Here is a 24249-nt window from a genome sequence, read left to right as displayed (position 1 = left end):
ATACATGCTTAGACTAATCATAAAACAAATTTGTTACAAAACAGTTGAGTTTCAGGTTTTTAAAACACCTTTTATAAAACACCATGGGTCTCTTAATGTTTAGCATTGAACAGACAGTGGAATGCTACAACTGAGAAAAGGATGAGGATGAGAAATGGATTGTGTCAGATGCTTCAGGGTCTGTACGAACCACAGTAGACTTACACTTAGTCTCTGAATGTGTATAATAGTAACAAATAACCCCATTTAGATTGAAAAGGAGCCCCAGTGAGATGGGAACTTCATGACCTGAGGAAATCTAGACTTGATTAATTTAGGGCTTGAGCATTGCAGGGAGGGCTAGGCAGTTGGGGAAATAATGCAGTTCAGGGACTGTGAGACAGACAAGAGCCACAGATCCATTCTGAAAAAAGCCAGTAAACTCAAGTTGCATGGCAGTTTAGAAGTGTAATGCTATCAATGAAGATGGAGCTGGTCTGTATATTTCAACTTCTTTACCTTCAATGCAGTGTTTTGGTACAGGCTTGATAAAAACATTAACAAATGTACTATGACATAGGAAAGAAAGGGTGGAATCTCTTCATCAACTCTGTCTTCATTTAAAATCAAAATCTAGGTGTGCCATCATGTATAAGATATTAATAAGATCTGGAGTGTTTCACATATCAGCTAAAAATATCAGGAGAATGTTGACAGAATCCAGAGCCTTGTAATGGTGACCAGTGCAGCAAGCTAGTTTGTTTCCAGCTCACTAACAGTCAATACAGCACCAGCAGCAGTCAGCATCGTCCTTCTGTAGAGTACTAGTACAAGTGTAATGTGCCTCCTCTTCTACACATTACATAACCTGATCCCACTCATGCTAACAGACATTTGTCATAACATCACCACCTCTACTACAACCACTGCATAGTAAATCTGTTTTTGTCCTCCCATTCACAGACAATGATGGGACTTGAACCGCTCCCCGATTGGCCAGACTGAGTTGATTGAGGTCTGACTGACAGTCGGAGACTCTAGCACATTGTGGTGGGCTGCCCGCACGACAGGAGCCCTCCGACAGCACGCTTTCTCTCTCTCTCTCCTCCTTCGCCCCCCAAGGCAGATTAACACAAGCTGATGATGAGCCTAACAGTGTAAAGGATACAGGATACTGCTACAGGCTTCTACTCTCATGCTGTCTGTGTAGCACCTGACGACGGAGCACATCGGAGTAGCTTGGAGTACACACTGGATATACTTGGTCAGGTGTCTCTTATTATTGGACTACCTGGTTTGGTAACGAGGATTTGTAATTGCTTCAGGTATGTAAAAAGTTTGTTTAAATACATTTGAAATACATGCAGGTCTGTGTGGTAGTTCTAGCCTTAATTGGTTATTGATTATTGGATTCATAGCTACTGATGATTGCGGTAAAAAGTTTCATCTTTGACTAACCTCTGTTAAAAGTGAGTGAGTTTGAATTTACACCACTTTTAGTAATATCACAGCAGAGGACACCAGAAATGAGCTTCACACATTGTACCCATGTGGGGAATTGAACCCATGCCCAGCATAATGAGCAAACGCTTTAACCACAAGGCTACCGATCACCCTCTCTGTTGAAATGGTCATGCTTATGACCTGTGGGATGTTGATTCATCATCCATGGTCAATTAAACACAAAATTATGTTTTTTCTGACAACTTTTACAATTTTAATCACCTAATGTCATTATTGGTTTACAGATAAATGTGAACTTAATACCATTTTTTCCCCGTGACAGACCAAGCGACATATCCCGAGTTAATGAGTGCACAGGTAGTGAGGATGTTGTAGTTTGAAGCACTGTCAACTTACTTATTAAGACACATTTCAGATAAGCGATCAGTGGGGTGGTTAAGTTTAGTACATGACTTGTATTAATTGTTAATTATCTTTTGTAACAGGTTTACGAAGGACAGTTCATTAGCACTAGCTATGATGACAGCTTTTGTCACAGGCTCGGTGTACTCCAACATCAGTACATGCCTCTAATGGCTGGGGTGGTCCTCCTCCCCTCATTTATAAGGCATTGTCACACGACTGAGTTGAGAATGTACAGTTAATTACGACACAGTTGACTAATCAATGTTGTGTAGAAACTGATGGACACCCAATGCTGTTCTAGGTATGTGGTATTATGGATGTTTGTCTAATCAATGCATGTATTAGGAACTGCAATTCCATATACATGTTGTGTATGGATTAGGGGTTTCAGCTTTATGTGGTTGTAGCTCCTCCAGGAGATAGCTTTTCTATTTTTATTTAATTGTGTCTGAGGGTATGCTATGAGTACAAATGTAATTGTTTTTTGATAGAAAATGGTCTGAGTGATATACAGTATTTTTGTACATGTTGTGTGCAATAAATGTAGAAGAGTGGTATAAATAGTGTGCAGTAAATATGCAAGAGTGCTCTAAATAGTTTACAATAAACGAAGAAGAGTGGTATGAATAGTGTGCAATACATGTGCAAGAGTGGTATAAATAGTGTGCACTACATGTGTGGTTTAAATGGTATACAATGAAGAGTGGTATAAATAGTGTACAAAGAATATGCAAGAGTGGTCTAACTAGGGTGCAATAAATATGCAAGAGTGATCTAAATAGTGTGCAATACATGTACAAGAGTGATCTAAATAGTGTGCAATAAATGAAGAAAAGTGGTATAAACAGTGTGCAATACATGTGCAAGAATGTCTGAATAATATACAATAAATGTTGAATAGTGGTCCAAGTGATGTAATTTCGAAATAGGTGTTTATTTTGTGCACAATGCATATGAAATTGTAACCTAAATTGTCTACAATATATTGTACAAGAGCGGTCTAAGTAAAGTACAATACATGTGTATTAAGCATGATCTAAGTGCATACAATAAATATGGTCTATATAATAATGGTCATTGCAACATGTCTGAAAGTGGCTGTGGTAGGTTATACATATTACTTTTGTTTTAATGTGTCTGATGCAGCTTCTATCTCTAGTTTTCCAAGCAATATCATCCTACCCACAAATATGTCCATGCTTAAGAGCTGGCCTGTCCTATAACATAGAGAATATGGCACAATCATGATTGATCTCCCCAAATCAAGAAAACTTTCAGAGCATTTGATTAAATGAAGTCGACAGAAGAACTTCACCCGAACAATAGATTATATTTATAGCATTAAAATTAATAAAAGGACATCTATTAAAAGTGTCAGGTTATTTTAAGACATTCCTGAAAAACACATCAGACCCAGCACAGACATTTGTTTAAATGGTTTTGACTAATAGCCATTTTCCCCTATCAGATCACCCCTTGCACACTTCCACACGATGACATTTAGGATAAAATTGTCAGTGTGTCTAAACCCAGGGATAAAAAGTCTGGCAACAAAACCAGCAGCTTTATCAGTAATTACTTGTGTTCTTCCTGCAAGGGGGACGTGTCGTACTATCAGCAGAAACTGTTACAGGACAATTAATGATGAATAAACGAGTGTTGTAATCCCTACAACGAGTATTTGTTTCTTGATGAAGCTGTCTGATTATTGGATGCGAGTGTCTTATCTTCATCATGTCTTCAAAAAGCGATGGAGACTAAGACCAGGATCCTTTCGCAGATCGTCCCATATCAATAATGGAGGGGCCAAAGGGCTAACGTTACAGTGTGGGTAATTGGCGGTAGTTCGGACTGTTTCATTGGTTGTTAGGTAGTGTTAGTTGTTGAACTTAGTTGAACCCGGTGATCACTCCACGTTTTATTGTCCTATGAAGGGAATGTAGAACCTAGACGAATCTACTCCAAGTTTTAACAAACTTGTTTTTGTTCATTATACATTTGTTCATTGATAGTATATTTATTGAAATTTGCAGAATGGTCATGTGTTTAACAACAGACACATTATGTATATCTATGTTTAATGAATGTCTGTCTGAAGACCTTGCAATAGGAACCGCCACATGGATTTTCTACTGCCCATGAAGTCAAGTCAATTGCATTGTATGAGATCGTTATCATCATACCAATGAAATGTCAGAGATTTTCAAATACATTCTGTGATTAGTATGACAGAAACGGCAGTGATATTTCTGTGGTAATGGACATGCTCATAACGATGACAATATTTACAATCTACAAACATGAAATATAACACTGGAAATAAGTTATTGTGATAGATAACATTTTTTTACCAATGTTAAACTACAAATTGAATTGTTTTTGAAAATGTCAAAATTCTCAATTAAAAATTCAGGTTACAATTAATCTAACATAATAATGATGTTTTTTAATGTTATCTCCATGTCAGCTGATATTGATCCTTCAATAAACGTTACTGTTTAACCGTTTAGCACATTCTTTTCAAGTTGTTGGAATTTCAGGAAGTTGTTTAATTCTCAGCCTGTATTTTCCATTTGGCTTTCAGTTTAAAGTTTGACTGCATTAAGTGTGGTTCTGCTTGACTGATCAGCTCACTCTTTAAGTGCTGCTTGTTGTGATAGATAAGTAATGTACATACACATTCTGTCACTATCACCATCAACATCAGCTTTTTCTTGGCAAGTTCATCAGGTTTAGTTTACATAGTAACCTAACTCAACACCGAATGCTTTGGCTTGATCAGCTACTCAGTATTGGCTTGTAATCCATAGCAGTGGAATGTTGCTGGTCTGCATAGCAGGGGGTGGCAAGGAACCGATTCTCGTGTTCATTGCTGACTTTCAAACAATGGTCCAGACTGCAGGCATAATTTGTACATACTTGTACATGCCTGGAATGCCCCAACAAGTTTAAATCTGTTATGTATGGATGCGTAGTTTATTGGGCCAACAAGTCCATTCTGGTTGTGTTGGTGCTATACTTAGAATGGCCCAGTTCGTTTACTCAGGTGATACATGGGTAGTGAGGTACACAAGCTGAGAATGGCCAAACCAGCGAACATGGGTGGTATGTGTCCACATGGTCAGAGAATGACCATCTGATTAGCTTGGAATCCTTCAAACTAACCCTTATTTTTGCCCAATATCATGCATACATGCCTTACATGCCAGGAGTTACCACCTGCTGGTCCAGGTTTCAGGGAAATAACATCAAATTGGCTTACAAATGACTTGTATGTTTCCTGTTTAAACTTATTGATCAGTCCTTCGATATTGCAATAGACAATTTTCCATAGATTGGACACAGGTAAACATGGGTCTTGGCCACACCCCTATTTACTACTGGAACATCTGTTGCCTTTAGGCATGTAGAGAGTTTTCACAAGTTCGATGTGTGTTCCAGATTCGGTCAGACAGTACAACTCATTATCAATTTGTAATTTGTCATTATAATATTATATGGTCTCTGCTATACCTCATGCTCATACGTCTGTAGGCTCCACCGTATATTGGCCCCTATATAATGTGTACATGCCAGAATTTGAGTACCTGAGTCTACAGGCTCCACCTATATTGGCCCCTATATAATGTGTACATGCCAGAATTTGAGTACCTGAGTCTACAGGCTCCACCCTTATTGGCCCTATATGGTGCTTACATGCAGCCTATATTGGCCCCTATATAATGTGTACATGCCAGAATTTGAGTACCTGAGTCTACAGGCTCCACCCTTATTGGCCCTATATGGTGCTTACATGCAGCCTATATTGGGCCCTATATCACTCATACATGCCAGGATTATGCCCCAGGCGTTGTTCTTGGTATTCTGTATTCCATCAAGAGTTTGGTTAGATAATTGGCTTCATGGTATGCCACATGGTTTCTGTCTGTAGACATTGGTTGATTTAGATTTACTTACATCAGAGTGGTATAAAAAAACATGTTCTTACATAAGCCAAAGTTTCATCTCAGCATCTATGCTGTAGACATAGTTCTTCCCCAGAACATGGGTTAGACTTCAAGACATGTACCATAGTGGCGGTAGGGGATTTCCTCATCACCTGAGAGCTCCCCAGTCATTGATTAATTGATTAAGTGGTTTCTTTCAGCCAGCGTATGCCTTGATGCCACAGCCTTGTCTTCAGAAGCTGCACAGTAATTCGGGATCGGGAGAAATGCAGTGTAACATAAATAGTACTGTGTAGTTGATAAATAGATCAGTACTTTGATGTTATATTGCCAGTAAATTGTTTCTGTTTGTGGAATGACATGTGGGCCGTGCGATATAGGTTTTCTATTGCGTCCCTTTAGGCAGCGGAATTAGTTCTTCGGATGTCACCCATACCACATATCGCCACTTCTGAATCTCATATATTGATGATCTTCCTCCTCCTACATTGGATTGCTCCAGCCACTGCAGCCAGTGGAGTCTGAGAGACATCCTTTGGTGTAATGCTTTAGTGTCTGTGCTTGACTTGCTTCATCCTATAGTCATTGTAACCTTAAGCTTTACATCAATGTAGTCATAGTTTGCTGCCACAAATGTCTTTGGTATCCATTCTGCGAGATTACTGAACCCATTGTTAGCTTACCTGGGCAAAGGTACTTACATTTGATTTTAGCTCACCTGAAAGAGGGGCATTGGGGTAGCCTAGTGGTTAAAGCGTTGGCTCGTCAAGTCGAAGACCCGGGTTCGAATCCCCACATGGGTACAATGTGTGTTGCCCATTTCTGGTGTCCCCTGCCGTGATGTTGCTGGAATATTGCTAAAAGCGGCATAAAACCAAACTCACTCAGTCAGTCAGTCACCTGAAAGAAGGAAAATAATTTTTTCACCACATTTAGCAATATTCAATCAATATTTTTCGAGAGCACACAAACAATTTGCTTCACACAATTTATCAGGGGAATTGAATGGCATTTATTGGAACAAGCTCACATGCAATGAATGTATAATTAATTGTGTGATACATGTTCCTCACCTTATGTTACACTGTCTGAGAAATAGAGCACTTCAGAGAGAACCTCTTGATGGAATAGAACACAAGTGTCAGTAGCACATGTCATGTAGTTTCTGTCATGGGATAAGTCTTTATCTGTTATCTAGATACACATTCCGTATACATTGTACATTATACACTTTACAATTATTATCAGTTTTGAGCTTCTGACAGTCTCTTTCATGAAAATGAACATGTAATATTTACCATGAAACAATGTAGAATTCATAAAAGTGGAGTCCTTCTTGCCAAAGAGAGGTCAAAGTTTAGCAGGCAAAGTCCGTACCCTTCTCATTCAGTTACAAATTGTTGGAGAGTAGTTTTCCACCATCATCACTGTATTTCTTGAGAGTTTGGTAAAACCTTTTGTTTTTCCTTTTGAATATTCATCAAACAATGAAATACAGAAACTTCACAATATGTCTCAATTTCAACTTCAAGTTCAATGCATATTCACAACTGAGGCTTGAATATTGTAAATTGATAGAAACCAACACCTGCAGTGAAGCTGAAATATCGGTGTCATTTCTTGGTTCGTGTTTCACTTCAGCTGCATGCTCGGTTTTCATCCAACCATGTTTGCTTTGTCAAGAGTACACACATTTGTCTCCTAGTGTGTTATTATACACCTTGATTGTTGAAGGAACTTCCACAATTGGTATCCTGAATTAACTTGACATAAATAGCGTGGAAATAGCAACAACAAGTATTGAAATGTATAAAAACAATCTTGATATTTGTTTTCTTGGTCCACCAGTTATTGTGTGTTTACCACAATCAGAAGCACTTTGGCTATTGGCTCACGAAACAAGCTATCTGATTGGCTGTTGGTGGAAAAAGTAACCAATGATTATAGGGCTTTTATATTGATTACGACAAGAGTAGAGAAGTCTCCCATGTTTAAAATACAAAACTTGGGGGCATATTGTATTTCTAATTTTCCAGTGGGAATAGAAGATGTTGGGGTGTTTTTGCAAATAAATATTATCCTGGCAGATTCCATGGTGCAAGGTCTGGCAACAATCATTGTTACACTTGCTGTACATTCTGCTCCCACTAATCCACAGCCATTACTTTCACAAGTAACTTCTCACAGCAAAACAAGCAAATGCCACCTCATTCTCATAAAAAAATGATTCCCACATGGCGCCATTGGCCAGAACAAATTTCAATTCAAATATTGCTGGTTGAGCTCAAATATCCATGAAATTATCAGAAACTGAATGGAAGATCTGCTCACCTGTACAACATGACGAGCACAGATGGTGCACCACTACAGCTATCAGATACATCACCTACATCACATGACTGCCCAACACCAGTCTCATGTGCTTTATACCTGACTGTGCCAGGTAAACACCATATTTACCTTCACTGAACCCTCTTGTATGAAGCTGATGTAATCCTGAAAGAAAGTTTCTTTTTTATTGTGATGATATATTTTGTTTTAGGTGTTTTCCTCAATATGTATGCAGAAAACATTTGAATGTGTTGACAGCAGTGTTTGCTGGGTGGCTTTCTTTGTTGCCATTTAAACTATTGTCTACATTGCCTGGTAGGCTGTAGAGCCATGGTGCTGTTGTTCATTGTCTTTTTAATTTATCAGCAAGGTTGACAAAAGATTTATCTTTCGCTACTCAACCTCAAACATAGATAAGTGAGATTGATAATACAATGTTCTTTATACTTCTTTACACTATGGCTTAATTTCATCATGTATCGGTAAGTCAATTTTGTGATATTTCATGGAATGTACTTGAATACTTTATTGTTTTGCATCGAAAGACAGTTTGACAAGGCAAGGAGGCCACACCCCATCTGGGTATAAGTTTGAACCCCGGCCTTTAAGGTATGGATGTGACTGAGTATCGGCTGGCCGAATGACTCATTTGTGACAGTCCTTTTCTGCATCGTCAAGACAACAGCATCCTTGACACGCTGAATCTGTGTATATCCTGGTTCTGAATTAAGAAACCTGACTAGTATATGATGATATTGAGTATATTCTGCGTCATCCACATATATCTTACATGGAGCATTACTGAAATAGTCATATCACTGCTTTTATAATCAAGCAATGTTGATATCAACTGATGATAAGTATGTACATAGAAACTGTTTTTCTCACTTCATCAGAATAGATTTCAATCGTAATGGTTCGGTATGACCTTTAATGACATGTCTTACATGCTCATATAAATAACAATTTCAGTTTATTTCATGATAATTGTTTGTGTTCAATCCTATATCCATTCAATCATTTGATATTTCCTGTTATATTGCTCCATATTTCACCGCTTCAGTTTCATTATAACCACTGAGCATGATGTACTGCAACATCTATCCATCGTTTCCTGTATTTATACGATTATATTTTTGAATAGAATAGAATAATACTTTAATGCCTTTTCAGGAATTTGTGTTACATCAGCAGAGCTACTGACACATTAGAGAGATACCAAACATATTTACATAAATTCTTTGATTTAGGTATCTTCACATTTGTTTAAGAGGGATATGGTACTTGGAATAAAGGATGTACAGGCTCTCTTAGTTTTCACAATTGGAACTTTGTAGCGTCAGCCTGAAGGGAGGAGGTTGTATTCCGAATTTAAGTAATGAGTAGGGTCAGATATGATTTTGACAGCTTGATTCACGATTTGCCGCTCTTATATTGATGATAAACATTCAAATCTGACTCCAGCAATTTTACTTGCAGTGTTAACAATTTTAACAATTTAAGGAATGAGGAATAAACTCCCCGAGCAATTACCTTGTGTTAATTTCCTTTTAGCTTTGAATTGAGAACGTAATTTCTGTATTAAATCATGCATAATACTTTCAGAATGGAATGACATATACTGCATTACCTGCAAACAATGATGTTGTTTCCGGCAATGATGTGTTTTATATTCGTAATAGGCTTTGTGTTTATAGGCTCCAAATTGTGTAATGGACAATTGCGTCAACTGCTTCTAGATAATTACTCCTTGATCTATTCCATAAATGGATAACACTGTGAACTGTTTATCTTAAAGGTTTTACTGACACAGTAGTATGGGAGTTGTCATGGCTAGCTTAACTTGCTCTCATGAAATTTATTTATTTCTTGTCTGCAGTCTCAGATTTTTATTTTCTTGAAGTTTTCTTGACTTTGGCAAGATGACCTCATATTTTATATAATGCTCAATTTTTTGGGTTGAAATCTGCATTATTTTCAATCATGACATTCCTTCTCTCAATAAGCAATAGTCTGACAACTCGATGTAATGTATAAATTTGTTATTTTTTGTGGTTTTCTCATATATCATGGCGTTGTTCCTATACATACTCATCTCCAAGAGATTTCCCCATTATTACAGTGGGCACACAAACCCTACTTCTCTAGCAGTCTTGTATGATGGATTGGTCTGTGTATGTAGCTGGCTCTATTATTGGTGATTCACGTCGTATTCAGCTGTCACATCACTGGAGATGAGTGTATTTCAACATTCAAATTTTGACCGACTGTTTCTTAGGGAATTATTTGATGATGACCATGTATGGCTTGAAAATGTGCAACTCCTGACATTGAGAGATGCAGTGACCTAGGAGGGAAGCAAACTCTCGTGGTATCTGTGTAATTGTATGTATTGCTGTAGGAAGTGTCACAAGTGAAAAGAACATGGGATGTTTTATAATTTTCCAATAGTCAAGTTTCTCTTTATTCTGAGCAATATTCTTACAGTTCCAGCTTTGGTGTCTCCATTTCACAACTTTTATGGAACCATCTCGCTTGATGTTTATGTGAAGATTTCAAAGAGCGTCAAAGGACTCTTGCTCAAAAGTTGTTTGATAAAGGTTACTACACAGAGTGGGTTTAAGAAAGATTTATGTCGACATGGAGGACATTTCCAAATTTGACCCATCAGTGACAGATGTGTCTGTTGCAATGTTCTATTTTGACTTGTAGCAGGTGAATAATTGACTTGCACTTGCATGTATTAGGTACCACCGGTGGGGCAGGATGCTCTTACCCTCTCTCGAGCATTTAGTATGATTCATGAACGCATGCTCAAGATGTACTTTGAACTGTATGGGCAACTCTGCTTCTACCAAGAATATTTTTGTGGCAAAGAAAGGGATTTTGTGAATTGTATTTACTATGGTCATTTAAAATTATTAAAGCTACTTCATTGTAACCAAAGTTGTCACAATACCAATCTGCAGTGACCCATAGTTCTTGCCCAGCTCCAAGTCTATACTGAACGATAAGTTCATGGACGTATATCAACTCTATCCTTTTACACAGCAAGACCAGATTAGCCAACAATTTTTGGGGTCGTTTGTCTTTCATAGGAACTGATATCTTTATGAACTATACCATCTAAATATTATGATTTAAACTAAAAATAATTTACAACAACTATGATGTTGTCAGCACCATTTTTTTACATTCCTGTCTGTGGAGACTCTGAGCTGAGGAGGAATGGTTGGTTTGTTGTTTGTTGTTAACACCGCACTCAGCAATATTCCAGCTATATGGCGGTGGTCTGTAAATAATCAAGTCTGGACCAGACAATCTAGTGATCAACAGCATGAGCATAGATCTACGTAATTGGGATACAATGACATATGTCAACCAAGTCCTCAAGCCTGACCACCCGTTCCCATTAGTTGCCTCTTACAACAAGCATGGGTTACTGAAGATCAATTCTAACCCAGATCTTCACGGGTTGTGGAGACTCTGAACTTAGGAAGAATGGAACTGCCATGTAGGTCCACTGTCATTGCTTGGCGTCACCGTGGTACTTTGTCATGAACAGATGAATACATCGCATTGTAATACATCACTTTGTATTGCAATAGTATATTAGAAATTGCAAATGCAAGGGTTCACGCTGAAGCATCACCAAATGAATGCTGAAAACACCTGAGGCCTGCCACACTGTTGGTATTCCTCCTTGAGCAGGCAGATGCTATATGATAGAACTGATAGAGTTGAACCAAACCCAATTAAATAAAATAATGATGTTAAAGTTACATATTTTGTTACATACCCTGCAGAAATCTATGAACCAAAGTTGTTTTCCTCCAGAAGATTCCAGACAGAAATCTAGTATCCCTGAACTTGCTTGGAAATGAAACAGAAAAACCTGTTCCATATTAATAAGAAATCACTTAACCCAGTTGATAGTTCAGTTCTGACTATATCATGAGCATGTGTTTATGAAACACCGTAAAATAGTTATGATAAGAGGTGTTCTACAAAAGGTGAACATATCCCACCAGTGGCATTCATCACAAATACATGTAACGGCAAGTAAAAACTGACTGACAAGACCGGTGTTTCTGATGTTTGTGACTGGGTATCTCTGGTCGGATGTCACTGTGTCTCTGACTGGCTGTTTCTGATGGATGTCTGACTGGGTATTCTGGTCGGGTGTCTCTGACACTGATGTTTAGACTGACTCTGGACTGTGTATCTGGTATCTGACTGGGGTGTCTCTGGTATCCAACTGGGTGTCTCCGACTGGAAGTTTCTGACTGGGTGTCTCTGACCAGGTGTATATGACTGGGTGTCTCTGAATGAGGTGTCTCTGGACCACAATGGGGAGATAATCACAGTGTTTTCTGGGTTTTACTACTGTGAATGTATGCCCAACAACTAGTTTAGAGACTTGAAACATTTTGTATCAAACATTCTCATACCACTTTCCATCTTCACTGTACTATTTATCAAACAGTTTCCGTGATGAAACAGTTTAAAGCTCTCGCCATGCCAAGACCCGGTTCAATCCACATCTTTGTGAAGCCCATTTCTGGTGTTCCCCGCCGTGATGTTGCTGGAATATTGCTAAAAGCGGCATAAAACCAAACTCAGTCAGTCAGTCCGTGATGAAACACGTTAAAATTCTCTTTCTTTTTACAAATTTTTAACCATTAAAAAACAACTGTAATGTAATTGTTTTTGGTTCGTATAATGAGGATGAATACCTCTGCACTTAACTTAGATTCTTACTTGTGGCTATGTACAAAAGGCCAGGAGATAATAGCCTTCCAATTGTAGTATAGCTCTGATATTCAGTATTATTGATCAAGTGAAAGTACGTTCTTGACAAACATTTGTTTTACCGAGATGATGCTTTGTCTGCCGGGGTTGCCCTGAAGGAGAAGATAGGATAATGATCGTATTTACTTGAGCCACACAGCAAATCAAGATAGATATATTGCTAGATTGTTACTGAGAAATGGTTTGCTTTCTTCTTTGTTGTAAATGAAAAGGGATATTGGAGCTTTACTAATGATACAGAGGGAGAGACTTGGCTTTTATATGCTGAAAAAGGGTGTTCAGTGTGTAAGAAGATTTTGTTTGACGGAGTAGGTTTAAAGGCCAGGTTTGCGTGGCTGTTTAAAACAAAATATTATGGACATTAGAATGATTCTCCTTGCAAGTATACACTTAGTCTAACGCTTAGTCCCTGAATGTATATAAGTTTGATAGTAACAAATAAACCCATTTAAATTGAAAAGAAGACCCAGTGAGTTGGGAGATTCACTGAATAAGTGCAGTTAAAAGATAAAATTCACTGTATGAAAAACAAAGTTTAGAACTTATAATGTTATCAAAACATAGTTTCAAGTTATTTGTACATACAGTATAATTTTTTAAAAGGTAGATTTGTAGAACAATTTCCTATTTAAATTGAGATGTCAGCATGAGTGTTTTCAAGACCATTTGCCATTAAACACTGCTAAAAGCAATATACCCTTTGGCAGTATTACGAGAATCTAACAGCCACCATGCTGATAATCTGAACCAGGATCTCAGACAGTAGATATGGGATAATTGTACAACATGGTGTTACACCAGCATCAATATCTTAATCCTGTTTGTTGCACAATGTTGCATCATGTTACATGTAGCAGCAACATGATGAATTGCACTTGGACAGCACTTTCCATTACCACCAAGAACTGGAAGCTGATTTTCGATCAGCGGAGTGGTCAGAATCCAGGGCTGACCAGGGGGCAGACTTGATCTATTTGTCAGCTTTGGGCAGATCTCATCTGTGATTGCACATCTTTATCTTGGGAGAGATATGTATCCGGTGTGGCTGCTGATGAAAATCAATGCCACTTCTTCAAATATTTTGCTATCTCTTCCCTGATTGCAAACACTTGTAAACGTTAAGACATCAGGCGTTCATGTTTGGATGTGCAATAATATGAGTAATTACTGCTGCAGAGGCATCTTAAATGGCTGATTTTCTATCACTGGGGGTTGCTGCAAGTGTTTGCTGAACATGTCGTCACACAATAGTGAAAATTGTAAGGAAATTATTTCAACGATTGGCATTTAAGCGATGTATGGATTTTGACAATAAGCAAATCGGGTATGTGATATCATGACTAGAAGTATATTTTCAGCAGATCCATGGGATGGTGTCATCCTTACTGGGAATTTATTTCATTCTTTGATAAAACATCAAACGGGCCGTTTCCAATGTTTATGTGAGAATGTGGCAAAAAATGTGTAATATAGTGCATGGGGATTAACAATATGTATGCTGAGTCAGACACAGATGGGTTTTTCAACCATGATCTGTGAGATGCTATTTGTGAAGAAAGTTTACATTTTTTGTAAAAAATCATAGAGGCAGTCTTGAAAAGAGAAATAAACTTTTCAGAACATGCTTCCAAAGAAATGATTCCTTAACAGTATTTGGTTAGGAAACAAAGAAAAAAATGAACAAAAGAATATTTGGAGGATTACCATCATGGTTTGAGGGACTTGTGATATTACAATGGGATTACAAAATATGATTAAGTATAATATGTAACACATTTTATGTATTTTTTCCTGCTGTCTGTATTCTTAAGGATAATAATCATTCAATCAAACTTTGATATTTTTATTGTTCGGATATTCCCAAGGACAGATTCTGGACAATAACTGTTCACACATGTTCAACAACAAACTTGGTCATCACCTGAAATATATACTAGAAAAGTGACTCATCTTCAGGCACTGTTACATATGCAGTCAATAAGTAATCAATTGATAATTGTATATTTTGGTTTGTGGTTACAGATTACAGTTTACAGATTACTTGGATGATAAAACACAATGGTAAATGTGATCTTTGGTTATTTCATCATGAATACACACAGAGAAAGAATGGCTACAGAGTATAATCCTCAGTTTAGTTAGTCGCCAGGTCAGCTATCAGCCGTGACACAACCACTATAGTGTTCCGTGTTTGGATTGCTCTTTTTACTGACTGTATTGTCAGGCATAATGTTTACTCAGTCAAATATGGATACTAATTGTGGTGTTTTCCCCCCAGGGTAGAATCTATACAAACTGTTCCCACAATATCAACAACACACATTGATTATACCAGTTCATCTGTCTCCTGGCATATGAAGCTGGGGATGTGGTTTTCAGTCCATCTGTCTGTGAATAGTTTGTATTTTCAGTCTACAAATCGTTAATGTTTGTTCTTTAAACTTGTGATATATGGCTAAATGATTTATCTATTGGAACCTTTTGGCATTTGCAGTTTCAGTATTACCGTACATAGAAAGTTCATCTGTGTTTCCTGATATGTCTTAAAAGCTATTTTGTTAAATGTAGAAAGAATCATCTGCTGTTTTTGTTTATTTGTGTGTTTAAGGTGATCGTTGTTCTTTGCTTAATTTGTTTTAACCATGCTGTATGCCTCACTGTTGTGAAAGGAATTCCTTTGTCGGGCAATAAAGTATTATTGTTATTATTATTATTATTATTATTATTAATTTATGATAATAGCTGTTAACAAAGTTTGTGTTCCGGGCACAACTGAAATTCTATTTAAGGTTTCATTCTCAATCAATATTGATGTTCAGTTCTTCTTTGTTGTGCGAATCTCAATAGATCTGATCACAGGGACATCATAGGACATTATTCATTAAGGTAATTAAGACAGACCTTCAGAGGGGACTGCTCCATGGCGTGATGGAGCGTTGCTCAGCAAGTGCTGGATCGTGGGAGTGTTGTACCAAAAAGTGGTACCTGTTGTTTCCCTGCCTGGAACTTAGCATTGATTATACAAGAGCTGATGAGTCAGTATGCTGGGCCTAAACAGCATCATTCTGAAACGGTGGCATAATATCTTGGCAGCCTAGCACCATGAAACTGACATTTGTCCAGATTCACAGAACCCATGAAGATTTTGGTTAGAACTGGTCTTCAATTACCCATGCTTGTTGTAACAGGCGACTAATGGGATTGGGTGGTCAGGCTTGCTGACTTTGTTGACACATGTCATCATATCCCAATTGTGTAGATTGATGCTTAAGCTGTTGGTCACTGGATTGTCTGGTCCAGACTCATTTATTTACAGACTGCCGCCATATAGCTGGAATATTGCTGAGTGCAGCATTAAACAACCAAACCAAACCCAACCAAAGTTTCTATATCACTCAATTGTTTGGAAACAATATGGAATCCAGGCACGCTGGTCCTTGTCACCTCAGCAGATACATTGATTGCACTTTGGGATTTGTTCATTATTTTTTCACTCTTTTCTTTGCTTTAAATTTTTGCAGTTTTGTATGCGACCTAAATTAACCATCTTCATTCGGGGCTAACTGACATGACGTGTTTGCCCCTCTACATAAAGACAACGTTACCAGACAAAATATAACAATTGATAACAATTGATAACAATTGATAAACAGTTTGATGACGGTTTAGGTTTGGGTGTGGCGTTAAACAGCAAACCAAGGAATCAGACTAACAGAAGCATGCATGTACCCATAAGGTCACTTTGTAAGTGCAATAGTTTTGAATGTTAAAACCCTTCAGCCTTACTGAACTTCATCTTCTGAGGGGGCGGTGGGGTAGCCTAATGGTTAAAGTGTTGGCACATCATGCCGAAGGCCCGGGTTCGAATCCCCACATGGGTACAATGTGTGAAGCCCATTTCTGGTGTCCCCCGCCATGATGTTGCTGGAATATTGTTAAAAGCGGCATAAAACTAAACTCAGTCAGTCAATCATCTTCTGAGAGTTGAAAGTTATGCAGAGGATGTGCCATTTCATAATGATCTTCTCTGGAACTGGTGTCAAAATTCATTTATTCAAGTCAGTCTGAAGCAGGAAAATATGAAAGATTTAAGTTTTTGAGACCGTTTTCCTGTACAACTGATATTACCAAGTGGAACGTTTCAAGAACATTATTCCTTTCTTTATTCCTCCTGGAATACAAGCTGCAGAACTACCATCATCTATGGATGGAAAATCCCACGGCAAGTGTTCTCTCAGAATAACCAGTGTCTTGGAATCGAGTATTCTTCAGTCGCACTGACATCAGCATTATCACTTTGTTATTTTCTTTTTTCAAAATTCATCTTTTCTGTCATTATTACACCTGATTCTGCTTCAGCTATTCATACTTTTCACTTACTGAGTGGAGTTGAACATTCCAGGAAAAACTGTTATCATTATCGAGTGTAAGAATGTAAGGAAGTAAACTGACAGGTAAAAGATAGTATACACCACGCTTGATGATTGCTGAAGACGAAAAGTACACAAGAAAAGGTTATTATGCATAGTTTATACTATCGTCTTTGTTGTGGACCTTATGTTTGAAGTGTGGCACATTTCTCACTGCAGAGTTGCATCCCTTAGTTGTCAGGATCCAGTGACCATTGTTTTGAACCACTTTAATTTGACTAGTTTACTTAGACTTCCCTCCTATATGGTACTATATTTATGATAATGGTCAACGACTCGCCCACCTAACAATTTCTCAGTCATTCTTCCTGTACCAATCAGCATAAGTCCATGTTTGGCAAAGATACCACCAAAGTGGTGTAGTGGATGGAGTACCTACCCAGAGAGCAGATGATGGTTGGTTCAATCCCTGACCGCATCACACCATAAAAATCTTAAAGGATTAGTGAGTGAGTATGGTTTTACACTGCTTTGAGCAATATCCTGCGGGGCACATCAGAAATGGGCTTCACACATTCTGCCCATGTGAGGAATCGAACCTGACCTTCAGCATGACAAGCGAACACTTTAACCATTAGGCTGCCGAATTTAACTCACACTTGCATTCACACACACATTCAAATATGCATTCACACATGCATGCACATTGCTGTGTAAGTGCAATAATTTTGCACAATTCACCTCACCCCAACTCACCTTCAGTGAAGGATATTATCTGCTGTGTAAAAGCCAGAAAACCCCTAAATTTACATATGTTTTATCCTGGATGATAGACAGAAATGACTGGCCGCCAATCCAGGACTGCCATTTAATTAATATGCTCATGCCATGCTTGCATGTGATAAAATGAAATCTAATTATATTTTTTGTCACAATCTGCCGCATGCTTCTAATCCTTGATGAATGCAATTTTAGCTGATGCAAAGATATTCCTAGTGTCGGTGATCAGAGAGACCCATCATCGCTGTGATCACATAATGTTTACGTAACACGATGCAATTAACAAAGACCACAATGGGTGTTTGATAAGAGAATTAAACGGATCATGAACAAAGATGATCTTGGATTTCTGTCAGTGAACGAAACCCACCACTTGGTAATCAATGGTAATATTGACAATGGATCATTGATCTAAAGTAGATAAACCTTCTACCAAGGTCGTTGTATGTATATTTCATGAAAATGCAGTCTTTGAAGTCCTGGTTAGATATTAATTGTATGCATTTTCATTTCCAGCTCAAAGCAGGTTGGAAGTGTTCAATTTTCTCACTGACAAGATAAACCACACCCTGGTGTCTGTTTCAGGGTATATTGGGTATACAAATAACAGAATTTCAATGATGGTGTGCCCAAACTTGCATCACTTCATGGTTTTAGGATAATGTTTCTAGACACGATCAGTAGTTGTAGGGGGAAGAAGAACAAAGGTTTTCTCAATCATTTGCAATGCGTTGTAAGTTCCCGTAGCTAGTTTGATACAGTGTATATGTAACTGTTTTGTGGTGAGCACAAAACCTAATGTTCTTGACTTTTAACATTTTGTTTGGTATATTGATGTACTGGCTGTGTCACATGATGTCTAAAGCTGGGTGATTTTGGTCATTAATGTCTTGACATTTCAGATTGTATCAGTTTGAAATTAGAAAAGGATACAAGTTTCAATGCTGAAGGTGGTGTTCTGTTCTTGCTTTATTCAATCAGTGCTCACATGACTAAAGTGCTGGAAGGTGACATAATGTTTTGTGTAAAGTTGCCTCCCTTAGTCATGCCAGGAGTTTCTGAGCTTTTTCACCCAGACTCATCCTATTAATGGTGCTTGGTTTGTCAGCATCCTACCTATAGTCATCAGATTGGATGGATGTGATAAACCGAGGTTTGTGAAGAGTTGCATCTCTAACATAAGTCAGGGTCTATACATCAAAGATTCAAATCCTGGATTTGCCCTGATCATGATCCTCAGTTTGTCCACTGGATTCATGTAAACCACTTTGCTTTCACATTAGGTTTACCACCAACTGTTCCGAACTGTTGCATTAAGTCCTGGAAAATTAGATACTGACATTGTTACTGGTACCTTATCTAATTTCATCTTTTTAAACACACATATATATATTAAAGTTTTTATGTAACTTTTTTTTTCAATTTTCATATTTTCTTCTCTTATTTTTACTTTAACTGACTAAAGTTCAAATACAGCAAAAAATTTAAATGCATTCCAAAATGCTTGTAAACCCACCAAGTTTGTGAATTTTGCTGTGACCATGGAAGCCATCATTATCATGGTTAAACTAGACCCATGCTTTATGGTAAGGGTAATTCTTTATCAGCATATTTTGATGGAGGTAATTATAAAGCCAGGTTATGTAGTGGTTTAATACCAGAACCGTTTCCTGGTGTGTTTGTTGCCATCACCATGGCCAAGGTGGACCCTTGCTGTCTTGGTTGTGTTCATCCTCTAGGTTGTGTTCATCTTCTTGGTTCTGTTCATCCACTAAGTTGTGTTTATCCTATATCCTATAATTTCTGTTCATCTTCTTGGTTCTGTTCATCCTCTTGGTTCTATTCATGCTCTAGGTTGTGTTCATCCTCGAGGTTGTGTTCATCTTCTTGGTTCTGTTCATGCTCTTGGTTCTATTCATGCTCTAGGTTGTGTTCATCCTTGAGGTTGTGTTCATCCTCTTGGTTCTGTTCATCTTCTTGGTTCTGTTCATCCTCTTGGTTCTATTCATGCTCTAGGTTGTGTTCATCCTTGAGGTTGTGTTCATCCTCTTGGTTCTGTTCATCTTCTTGGTTCTGTTCATCCTCTTGGTTAGATTCATCCTCTTGGTTCTGTTCATCCTCTTGGTTCTGTTCATCCTCTTGGTTCTGTTCATCTTCTTGATTCTGTTCATCCTCTTGGTTCTGTAAATCCTCTTGGTTCTGTTCTGTTCATCCTCTTGGTTCTGTTCTTTTCATCCTCTTGGTTCTATTCATACTCTTGATTCTGTTCATCCTCTTCATTTGACCCTTTTGTCATTTTGTGTAAAAGAAATAGCTGTAATAGCTGAGAGGCCAAGAGTAAATGTATGGCAGAGTAGTTACGGCTGTCTGTGACAGATGTTGATAGAAGGGTGGCTATCAAATGTTGCTAACTTCTCATATTTTATTGTCTCTGTCACTTCTAACAAAGATGGATGAAGTTTTATGAAATAAGAGCTTGATTGGAAGATTGAATTCTGCTTTTTTATAACCATCATGTTATGAAGATTGACAAGCTGGTGTGAAAATAGCCATATGTTGTTTCGTATGTAAGGATACGCCAAAATATTGGAGATGTGTTGTGATCCTGTAATGCATTGTGCAGTCACTGCAGCCTGGGATACATTTATAACCCATACTGTGCAAAGGCAAAGAATCTGAAAAATGTAATGAGTGTCACGATGAGATGGATCACCTGTCATGAAGAAATGATCTCATCTTAAAGACATGTACTTTCAACATTTATTTAATAAATCAGGAATTGGACTAACATATTCTCATTATCTAACATGTCTGTTTTACAATTTACAATGTGTAACATGACACGTGTGTCTTAAAAGAGTATGACCAGAGACCATGTACCAATCATAATCTGTATAGTTGCCAAGTGGTAAGGGGAGGATATCTATGTATATAATCTCTGGTTTGAAGTTCCCATGATCTCTGCTGTTGTTAAAGACGTCAGATGATGTGGAGATTCTGTCGGTTCAGTAGCCAAGACCATGTTTCAGAATGCTTTTCACTACGACTGTCATACCTCCTTTACTGTAACATAGACTTACGCCAGTTGTAGCTTGTGAAACAGGGCCTCGTGCTTGTTGTATGCAGTATCCTAAAAGGGGATTGGGTGGCTCAGATTGCTACTAAGTACTTGCCTTGATGACAACATCTAGGAAGAACAGCTCCAGCTGACTAAATCATGTTAGGGACTGCTCAGAGTTGCATCTCTTAGGGTTGCCAGGATCTGCTAATTTTGATCCCTGATTTGTGCTCTATACTTTTTGGGCTTCATCAAAAGTGTTATAAATATTTAGCCAGGATGTGATTTAACTGATTTATGTGTAGAACCTGTGGTAACTTTGATGTAAAAGTGATTCATTGCCTCAATCTGTCAGGGCAGTGGTGACTCAGTTTTTAAGGTCACTGGTTTTGTTTGGTTGTTGTTTAACTCCGCACTCATCAATATTCCAGCTATATGGCAGCATTCTGTAAAGAACTGATGCTGGACCAGACAATCCAGTGATCAACATCATGAGCATCATAAAGGACACTGGTTTTGTTTGGTTGTTGTTTAACTCCACACTCATCAATATTCCAGCTATATGGCAGCATTCTGTATAGAACTGATGCTGGACCAGACAATCCAGTGATCGACATCATGAGCATCATCAAGGACACTGCATCTCATTAGCAAATGTCAGAATTGCACCCTGCTTTTAGCAGAGATTTCTTATTAATGTAGAAAGGGTTTGGTTGACTGAGATCTCATCTTGGGATGGTGGGTTCAGCATCCTTGCTTCATCCCGTAAGGAACCCGTGAAGGTCCGGGTTAGAATTGATCTTCAGTAGCCCATGCTTGTTGTAAGAGGTGACTAACGGGATCAGGTGGTCAGGTTAGCTGACTTGGTTGACACACGTCCTATCCCAATTGCGTAGATCGATGTTCATGCTGTTGATCACTGGATTGTCTGGTCCAGACACTATTATTTACAGACCACCTCCATATAGTTGGAATATTGCTGAGTGTGGCATAAAACTCAACTCCCTCACTCACTCATCCCTGAAGGTGATGCAGTCAGCACTATGCCTGAACTCCGTAAGGTCTGATCATGGTAAACATCTACATGTGTCATTTTGGGAGTCCCTCCAACATATGTCTGACTTACCCACTTATTCACGCAATGCGGGATTCACTTCATCTTCTCGGTGTACTGTGACACAGGTGGTCTAGAGTGGGTCCATTTGCTGCTGGCATGTTTGTATGTGTAGGACAGAAACGGTAATTGTGTTCTGTGAGGTTGAGAAACTTGTCAGTGTGAATGAAACCTGCACTGATATAATAGAGGATCTTATGAGAGACGGGTTTTATCTGAAAGCATGGAGTTTTCAGTTGGAGCTAACATGATTCATTATGTTTCTCAACTTATAAAGAATGTCACTTGTCTTAAACTGGCACCACTGGGAGATGTATTTTTTTTATCACAGAATGGGTTGACATAATTGGTATTCTAAAACATCATTCTGATGCTCTTTTGCTGAAGGCGATCAATGGTAAAGCTGTAGAGACTGCATTCATACCTGCATTTGAATGGTTTCTCTTCACTGGATCCATGGGGATTGAGAAAGAATTGATCCCCAGTGTGCCATTCTAGCCATAACAGCCATCTGCCAAGTATCAAGGGTTAGACTTGGTGACTTGGCTCAGTGCAGCCCACTGATTTGGATCAGACCTCATGCTTACAGTCACGCTGAAGAGGCCGTTGTCGGCATGGGTACTACAGATATGTACCCCAGGTATGTTTCTGTATACATATATGTACCCTGGCCATAATGAGAATACAGAAACGTACCCTAGGACGATTCCATTCCCATTGTGTCGTATTCTTGATCGGAACTGTCATGCTGTTGTATTAGATACATTTGATTGCGTTTTGTAAGTAATGAAAATACACAGTAACGGATATTTCACGATGCATATGAATACCACGTGGAATCAGATGAACGGGAACAATTACATGAGGTTTCGGTTTTGGATTGCGGAATATGGACTCGTCTGCCTTTTAGGGTACAGGGTACGTTTCTGTATTTTGACTTTGTTTAGGGTACATATCTGTATACAGAAACATACCTGGGGTACATATCTGTAGTAATTGTTGCGGACAACGCCCCCTTCAGCTACAGTCACTGCCTTTCAAATTACAAATTAAGAACATACAGATTGGTCAAGTCATCTATAAAACTCGAAAATTATTTATTTCGTTGTGAAAACAAAGATCATATATCACATTTTTCAAAACTTAGAGGTTAAGTAATCATCATGTATCATGCACCAAGTATAGCGAAGAAAGGGAATCACTTCTACAAACAATGCTTTACTATGACCAAGAATTTGCTACACTCTCTAAAAAAGAACAGTTCCTAATAATTTTCACAAACAGAAGCCCTGAAACAATTCCCAAAATATGTCACCATCTTTACAACTTTAAATGAATTCTGTATATTACCATAGTCTCCTCATATATTATTTCCATGTCATTGTACCACATGGTTTCTAAAAAATTGTTATAATGTGCATCATTTATGTGTGAAATGTATCTATATTTCTTGTACCTGCTGTGTCTATATTTGTAGTTTATCGAATATTGCCACTGTTTCTTCATGGAATGTTATGCAATAAATATCTTATCTTATCTTATCCTTGTTGAAACATGATCATTTTCAGGCCTCCATGCAATATGGCTTGAGTATTGCTGGCTGAGGCATTATATAACATTCAATCATTTATTTGTTTGTTGGGTGTGTTGTTTCTGTATTTTCTTGAGTATAGTGGACACTTGTTCCTCAAAAAATTCATATATGTGGACAGGGTGTGCTTTTTGATGTGTTTATCCCAATGAACAGTCATTACCATGGGCACGTAGCACTGGATGGATGACACGTGAAGGTCCGGGTTAGAATACTGATCTTCAGTAACCCATGCTTATCGTAAGAGTCAACTAACGGGATCAGGTGGTCAAACTCGCTGACTTGGTTGACACATGTCATCGGTTCCCAATTGTGCAGATCGATGCTCATGCTGTTGATCACTGGATTGTCTGGTCCAGACTTGATTATTTACAGACCACCACCATATAGCTGGAATA

The 24249-nt window shown here is 38.2% G+C and overlaps 1 protein-coding gene across 1 annotated transcript in view; it reads left to right on the top strand.

The window, feature by feature from the left end:
* Window positions 1-866: 866 nt before the first annotated feature.
* The window catches only part of LOC124284591 (titin-like), a 143322-nt gene continuing 119939 nt past the window's right edge, over window positions 867-24249 (top strand). The window contains exon 1 of the mRNA XM_046720699.1: window positions 867-1304. The gene's annotated coding sequence lies outside the window, so the exon portion shown is untranslated. The remainder of the gene's footprint in view (window positions 1305-24249) is intronic.

Source organism: Haliotis rubra, unplaced genomic scaffold (genome assembly GCF_003918875.1).
Source record: "Haliotis rubra isolate DU_JTF1 unplaced genomic scaffold, ASM391887v1 Scf34, whole genome shotgun sequence".
NCBI classification, from domain to species: Eukaryota; Metazoa; Mollusca; class Gastropoda; order Lepetellida; family Haliotidae; genus Haliotis; species Haliotis rubra.
Note: the sequence above shows the minus strand (reverse complement) of the source record. Positions and strands in the feature narration are given on the sequence as shown.